This window comes from Myotis davidii, unplaced genomic scaffold (assembly GCF_000327345.1).
Source record: "Myotis davidii unplaced genomic scaffold, ASM32734v1 scaffold323, whole genome shotgun sequence".
NCBI lineage: Eukaryota > Metazoa > Chordata > Mammalia > Chiroptera > Vespertilionidae > Myotis > Myotis davidii.
Genome location: NW_006295491.1, coordinates 4,218,272 through 4,224,543, shown reverse-complemented (window position 1 = coordinate 4,224,543; position 6,272 = coordinate 4,218,272). Strand labels below are relative to the sequence as shown.

The 6,272-nt window shown below is 43.2% G+C and overlaps 1 pseudogene; it reads right to left on the bottom strand.

Annotated features, from left to right (window-relative positions):
• Positions 1–3,088: 3,088 nt before the first annotated feature.
• Positions 3,089–3,717, bottom strand: LOC102774793 (annotated as a pseudogene).
• Between the last annotated feature and the right edge of the window lie 2,555 nt (positions 3,718–6,272).

The window sequence follows — 6,272 nt, the reverse complement described above, 5'->3', positions numbered from 1 at the left end:
GGGATGGGAGCATGAGTGTTTGTGTGTGGGGGGAGGTTGAGGGTTAATGGGAGGGATGAGGACACATTTGTAATACCTTAACTAATAAAAAAAAATAAAAATAAAAATAAACTTCATTGTTAAACCAATTGTTAAACAGAATTTTTGAAAAAAAATTGACACAAGACTATACATTCAAAAATCAAGACAGAAGTGCTTTTATTCCTATAGAAAAACAGAATTAATCATAATTGGAATCTGAAATTAGAACTCAGTCTCATATTAAACTAATTTCTATAATATCATTTGTTAAAATAAATTCCCCATGTAGAGAGCCATTTACATGTTCTCCAGTGCCTGCCAGAGACTAAATTAGCCAAAGAAAGTTTCAACCACACTGTACATGGAACTCAAGAATCCTATATAATAAAGAGGCAATATGCAAATTGACCATCTCACCCTCACACAAGATGGCCGCCCCCATGTGGTCACAAGGAGGGCAGTTGTGGGAGATCAGGCCTGCAGGGGAGGGCAGTTGGGAGCAAGTGGGCCAGCAGGGGAGCAGTTAGGTGTCGATCAGCTGGCAGGTGAGTGATTAGGGGGTGATCAGGCTGGCAGGCAGAAGCAGTTAGGGGCAATCAGGCAGGCAGGTGGTTGGGAGCCAGCAGTCTGGATTGTGAGAGGGATATCTGACTGCTGGTTTAAACTGGCAGTTGAACATCTCCTGAGGGTTCCCAGATTGGAGAGGGTTCAGGCTGGGCTGAGGGGCCCCCCACTCCCACCCCCGCCCAGTGCACGAATTTCGTGCACTGGGCCTCTAATCTGTTATAATCCCTGTAGCCTTGGACATTCATGAAGTTCACATGATGTCATTCCTCAGGAGGCTCTGCCACTGTGTCTAAACTTATGTTTTCATATCTGTGAGCTGTGCCCACAGTGCAGAGCACATTTTAATATTGACTACACGATTATTGTAAGTAAAGATTTTATGTTTTTAAACTGCTCTAATGTGACCTTGATTGAGTTCATTTTTCAAGCAATTTCAACAAAAGCATTCCAACAAAATATCTTGGTGAGGGGGAAAAGGGAGAAACTTAAAGTAGAGGACACAAGCAGTAGAAAGTAGATATATATTAAAATATTTATAATGTGTTTCTTAATTGGGTTAGAAATGTATCTTTCTAAAGTCATTATGCTTAAATTTCCTTTTTGGTGTTTATGCCTGCATTCTTGAAAGCTTCCTTAATCAGCAGAATTTCAGAACAGAATTAATTTTCAATTATTTGCACTAATGGAGAGAAAAAGAATAGAAAACAAAATATTAGCAGCAAAAATAACTAACTTTATATAAAAAGGAATTAGTAACCCCAAATAGATCAAAATGAACCTAAATGTAAAAGCTAAAACTATAAAACGCTCAGAAGGAAACACAGGTGTGAATATATTATTAATAATTCTGCCTTTAATACCAAAATGGAGCATGATTCTTCTAAGTTGTGAATTAAGTAAAGTCAATATAATTTCTGCAAGGGTACTTTTGGCATTATAACCTAATTATAGTTATATATGCCCCTTATCCTATACCTAGAGGCCTGGTGCATGAAATTTGTGCATGGGAGGGGTTGGGTCCCTCAGCCCAGCCTGCACCTTCTTGCCATCCTGGACCTTTTGGGGGATGTCCAACTGCCGGTTTAGGCCCTATCCCACAGACATCCCTCTTGCAATCTGGGTCTGCTGGCTCCTAACCCCTCGCCTGCCTGCCTGATTTTGCCCCTAAAACTCTAGCTTCTTCTTTCTTCATTTTTACTATTTACATTTCTTCCTTATTTTTTATTTTAAAATTCAAGCTTTTTGAGAACATGAAGCATTTAACATTATTCCATATTCCTTACAAAGAGCTAAGCACGGTGAACATAGCAAATATTTAATACTTATGGGCTTCTATACAAACACTTTCCAACCAGGAATGTTTTACTAGGCAGTCTCCAAAAACTTGAACTAGAAAACCTATAAGTAGAGTGTTCAGATTTCAGGCATCAGGTGCTATTAGCAGGATTTCTATCCCAATTAAATTTCTATCCCAATTAAACTCTAATTCTGAGCTCTCAACAGTCTGGAAAAACTGGCCTTCACTTTGTGTGTGTGTGTTGTTGTTGTTTTGGTCTTTGATTCCAAAATAGAGATTTATTTATTAAGAATTCTTTAGTGTTTGCGTAAAAATCACCAAGTGTTCCTCATTGGGTTTTTAACATACATGAATTCTTTGGGGGTCCCTCTATTCATCCCAATACTTTCAAAATACAGCTCTTATTGTTGCCAGGAGGGACAGTGACGGCAGCGAGGTGTTTCCTTGGGTCTCGGCGTCAGGAGGGCTTGTGGTCTCCTCTCTGAGAGAACACATGACAGGTAATTTCTTAGGTGAGGTAGGCTGTCCCTGAAGAAAATACTTATGCAGAAGAATGCAAATTCAGTCATCTGTAGTCAGTTACTCATACCTGATAGCTTTAAAATAAAGTCCCCTTGGTCAAGGTCATCAAAGGCTTGCTGGTTGTTTTCAACTATAAAAAACTGTCTGGGAAAAGACAGTAGGAAAGAGCGGGGTCTACACTGACAGCGCTGTGACGCTGGGCTGTGCAACCAGAGAGCACACAGCAGTCTGCTTTAAAAAAAAAATCCCGTATAATTTCAAATCAGACTCCTCATTTCCTTCTCCACCTCCAGGATGGCCTGAAAGATCACTGCACCAGATCCTCATTTTTAAAATGAGGTGTATGACAGGGCTCCCCCAGGGTCATGCACCACATGGGAGGATGGGGACAGAAAACCCTAGGACTTGACTTATTAGCAACATTAACTGATTTTTATTACACTGAAATGAAGGCAGTCAGTCTGTGCTGCCGTGAAATTAAAGGTGATTCAGAAGTAGGGTGGTTATTTATTACTCTGTTAGGATAGACCCCAAAAATTACTTTTCAGAAACCAGGGCTGTCCCCTACAACCCCAGGCAGACTCTGGGCCACTCTGGAGGATGCAGGCCAAGGCAGCCTGCCAGCTAGCTTCACAGTGATTCTGGCTTGTCTGTTTCTGGGAGTGCCAGCCACTGGGCACGCTACATGTTATAGTTGAGCTCAGCATTCACCTTGGTGTACATCTCGTAGATGACGCCAATGGTGGCCATGTAGTTGATCAGGAACAGGCGGACCTTCTCCAGGCACTCTTCCTCCATCATGTTCTGGCCCTTGGAGAGCGCTTTCAGGAAGTCGGACTTGTACGGCTTGGCATACAGCACTGCCTGGAAGGTCTTCTGTAGGATCCAGCCATGGTACTTCTTGAGCGCCATCTCGTAGGCCTTGGTGGCATTTATGTAGATGAGGTTGGGTGGCTCTCATCCCGCTCCCTGTCGCAGATGCTCTGCAGGAAGACTTAGATAAAGTGGAGGCCCCTTTTCAGCCACATCAGTGCCAGCGTGGCCCCCATTTTGGGCCACTCTGCTCCATACATTTCCTTCTCCGCCTCCAGGATGTTCTGCAGGGTCCAGAACTTGGCCGGGTGGGTGTTGTACACAGCTTTGATTTTCGTGATGTTACCACTTATGTCTGCCTTGATGAGTGTAAACATTGGGGACCCAAGGCAATGGAAGAAGGGTGGCAGGTGGGACACTGCCTCCAGGAAGGACCTGTTCTTGATCTGCTTGTCATCAGGCAGCAGCTTCAGCAGGGGCTTGGCCAGCAGCACCATTTCAGGGTCGAGGCCGGTGGTGATGCTGTTTTCTAATCAGATTTTCTTCTTCCTTCCCCAGCAGACTCCAAACCTACTTTGGACCCCAACGCCACAGACCCTTAAGACCTTCCCCCCTATTTCTTTTACTTTTCCCCATCAAACTTGAACCCTATCATGTTGCCTATGGGTGACCCTAACCTCTCCATGGGGGCTGGGGCCAGCCCAGCGAGCGGCGGTGGTGGTTCTGGTCTAACATTTGTTATGGTTGTGACGCCGTTACAGTCGTTGGCTTTTTACTAGTGTAAAGTTGGCTTTTTACTAGCCCGTTGCACAATATCGCGTGCAGTAGACTGCCCACTGCTTCCGTGAGAGTTGGCGGGAACTGCACTGTGCCGCTGGGGGCCAGACTGCTTCCAAGGGAGCCATGCGGCTTCCGCAGGAGGCAGAAACAAGCTGCCAGTGCCCACAGGAGCCAGGGGGGAGTCGTGCTGCTTCTGTGGGAGGGGGGTCCACCTTCTCCTCTCCGGGCCTGCACTCGGCTGTGGAGGCTGTGAGCTGGCCCCCTGTCCCTGCCTGTGCCCAGTCCAGCTCCATGGGGCTGGCCAGAGCTGGGACACAGCGGCTCGCTGGCCCTCTGTCTCTGTCTCCACTTTGGGCCTCATCTGTGCGCACAACTTCCTCCTGTCTGGTTGTGACCCGTTATGGTGGCCTGGCCTAATTTGCATATTTCCTCTTTTTATGTCTCTATATAGAGATATATAGATAATAAAAGCCTAATATGCTAAGTATTCAGTTGTCCAGTCATCCATTCAACCAATCAAAGCATAATATGCTAATGATATGCTAAGGCTACTTAACCACTTGCCATGACATGCACCAAGGGGCAGTCACTCTGACTGGTAGGTGAGCTTGCTGCTGGGGTCGCCGATCAGGACTGAGCGAGACCAGCCAGACATACCCTGGAGCCCTTCCATGTCCCTCCCCAGCCTCGATTGTGCACCAGTGGAGTCCCTTGGCCTGGCCTGTGCTCTCTCGAAATCTGGGACCCCCCCGGGGGTATGTCAGAGAGCTGGTTTCAGCCAGATCCCGCAGGCATAAAAGGCTAATATGCAAATTGACCAAACAATAGAACAACCGGTTGCTATGAATCGCACTGACCACTAGGGGCAGATGCTCAATGCAGGAGCTGCCCCCTGGTGGTCAGTATGCTCCCACAGAGAGACACTGCTCAGCCAGAAGCTGAGCGGCTGGTGAATGCAGCAGTGGTGGCAGGAGCCTCCACAGTAGTGCTAAGGATATCCGACATTCCCCCAAGGTCTCCCAGACTGCCTGCAAGCGGGCGCAGGCCAGGCTGAGGGTCCCTCCCCCCAAGCCCCCAAGTGCAGAATTTCATGCACAGGACCTCTAGTGTTTGAAATAGAATGCTTTGTTTAATATAGAATGTTTCTGGACTAATTTTAGATAAACATTAAAAGGAAAAGCAGGATTTTCTTTACTTAGGCCATAAGTAATAAAATAAAGAAAATGCATCTGCTTTGAACTATGGCTCCCCAAGTCAGTATGAGAGCTAACTAATACTGAAATTTTTATTTTAGCTTCTTTGAAGAATCTCAGATAATATTTTGGCCTTTTCCCTCTACAGAATGATCTCATCATTGGCTCAAAAAGTAGGTGAAATAATGCTAATAATTCATGGAAGCTATTTTAATATAAATTTATTTGAGTTGGAGAACATTCCAGGTAAGCACATTTTTTTGTCTCTAAGCATGTTTGCAAAGTCTTATGACATAGCAGTAACATTATTAATGTAGTATATGTTTTTTTATTTTATATTCTATTTTCTACTACAAAATAAAACTGTCAAAAGCAATTATAAAAAAGAAAGAACACTTTTTAAAAAGGTGACATGTGAGAGTTACCTCAAAATGTATAATTAATTAATTGGAATATTTCAGAAATAATTATCCACCACAAAAATAAAATAAAAATTTGAGAGAGTCTATGTCAAAGCTAAAAACACAGAGAGCTAATTCTTTTATTCAACTAAAGAATGTCTAATAACTGTCCCGTGAATTTCTGCATGGCTGGGATCTTCAATAAAAATGTGTTGAATGAGTTGTACGGTATAAATATGGTTAATGGGTTGCAGTATTAATGAAGACATATCACTTCAAGATCAAAATGATGTTTCTTGTTAAAGGTAGTAAATTAGCATATGTTAGCCTTCCTGCCAATGATAATTATGCCCACTTTTACTTTGCATAATACTTCTTTTTAAAACTCAGAATTTATCTTACTAAAGATCGTAGCTTATTAACTCTTTGGATAATATGTGCTCTTTTCCCATCTGTGACATTTACATATTATTAAACATATAAATATGTGTTATGAACATATGCAGTCTTAATTATTATAGGGAAAACAGTTTAATACACAAGCAAACAAACATTCAATAAGTGTGAAATAGAAGGACAAATTCACTAAGACTCATTATTAATACCAATTCCTTTCCAAGTTCTTGCTTAATGGTTTAGTGACTAGCTCCTGAGGCTTGTGTGATCCTCTGCCCTTCT